Source organism: Cariama cristata, unplaced genomic scaffold (assembly GCF_000690535.1).
Source record: "Cariama cristata isolate BGI_N322 unplaced genomic scaffold, ASM69053v1 scaffold14965, whole genome shotgun sequence".
Lineage (NCBI taxonomy): Eukaryota > Metazoa > Chordata > Aves > Cariamiformes > Cariamidae > Cariama > Cariama cristata.
In genome coordinates this window covers 28,432-30,356 of record NW_009618278.1, presented here as the reverse complement: position 1 = coordinate 30,356, position 1,925 = coordinate 28,432, and positions in this window count along the sequence as shown.

The following is a 1,925-nucleotide window of genomic DNA, read 5'->3' as shown; positions in this document are numbered from 1 at the left end:
GTTTAGGTTCATCCCAGTAGTGTCAGGTTTGTGCCCTCCGTGAGCTCTCTGCAGTGTGAACCAAAGCATGGTAAATGGGGCAGCGGGGACGTTCAGTTTGAAGTACTCTGATGCTGAGAACGGAAATGCTCGTGGGCATTCGATAGTTGAATGCAGGTCTTGTAGCAGGGATTTTGGTGCCTGGAGCCAAATCTGTTTGTAAAAGCATGGTGGGTTGTTGTCAGTGCTGGCTCCGTTCCTCTGGCTTAGGTTGCCTGTCATCTTTGGTTGGAGTGTGGCTCTGCAGGGATGTTCAAAGCTTCTTGTCGCAGATGTTGGACTTCTTCTACTGAAGGCCCATTCAAGGTGAAGAGCATGCCTTGTTACAGCTCCCCCAACACTGCTTTATTTTAGTACGTGTTTTTCTGTGTATGTGAATTAGGAGTAATCCAGCAGGTCCTACAGAAACATCCTAGCCTTGGAGAGCATCATATTATCCAACTGCCAAATTCTGAATGAGGACGATGATGCTGGGGTGAAGGTGGGATGGCAGAGTGAGGGCTGAGGAAAATGGCTACAGCTGGTGGGAGGAACACTCAGAAGAACCAGGGCATGAAAACGGCGGTGAACCAGCAAAATAAAACCTCTGTCAAAGTAGGAGGTGATGCCCATTGACTGGAGAAGAGTGAAGGAGTAAAGGACTTTACCTATGAGAGCCTGGCAGGTTCATCTGACAGTTTTGTTTGATAAGAGGCACTGGGAAGATGAGGGATTGGGTTTTTTTGTTGTTGTTTTTTTTTTTTTTTCCACTTTTAAGGTTAAAGGGAAGAATGATAGCTCTCCTCTGTCTTGACTTGACTAAAGGTTTTGATGCGGTGCCACACAAGAAGTTGTTGAAGAAGAGGAGGAGTAGTAGGAAACTGGCACGGTGCAAAAGGGACTTTTTAGTGAGAATTCAGGGACTGGGAGAGGCAAACAGGCACTGGTAGAGGAGATACCCACCCAGGAGTTCTTAGTGGTTGCTCTTGGGATGCTCTTGTTGATCCTTCTGATGATTCTTCTTGATGCAACAAGTAGAAGGGTGTTATTGGGATATCCTGCTGCTCACAGGGTGGTTCGGAGGTGAACAGTTGCAGAGAGGGCAATGGACTGCCCATGTCTTTGGGGCTTGGATCGCTTACCTTTGGCAAATGAAGGCTGAGAGGTTATGACTGATCTCTGAAGGTACCCTGGGGTAACCACCCGAGTGGGGAAAGGCCATTCTTGATACAAGAGCCTGTGAGTAAACGCTGCCTACTAAAGCATTTCGGCTAGGAGTAGAGGAGCATTGGTGGAGCTTTCCAACAGTGGAGATAAGGCACTTAGAAATTTTTAAGGGAAGGCCTGATATTGCGCCATGGTTGCTGTGACAACTGGGGCTACACTTGACAGTGTAAAAAAGCAAGAAATACCTTCTAATGCTGCGCACCTGGATTCGGGTGATGCTGTGAGGAGGACCTCTCCAGCCGCTCTCTAAAGGCAAGGACAATTTTGAAGCAATGTACTTAATTTTTTTTCAGAAAGAGTAAGGCAAAACTTCTGTACCCGGGCTGTGTCCAAGGACATAAATCCTGAAGGGACAGACTCCCTAACGGTTCCACGGATGTCCCCGAGGAGCTGACCCCACTGGTTTGGGGTCAAACTGCTGGTTTGACCCACTGTAGCTTTTAATAAGTGCTGTTGCTGCCCGTGTTAGGTGGACGCCTATGCAGATGGTCGAATTTGCAGGCTTGATGAGTTGCATAGCAAAACCTACATGGTGTAGCACTGCAAAATACGTGTCTCTCATTGGAAGAGAAACTCCAGAAGGATTTCTTCTTCTGGAAAAGAAGGAAGCTCAGGAAAAGTGCTCTGAAATCTGCTTTGCGGTTTTGGCTTGCCCACTCGTCTGTGGGGGGGGGGGGGGG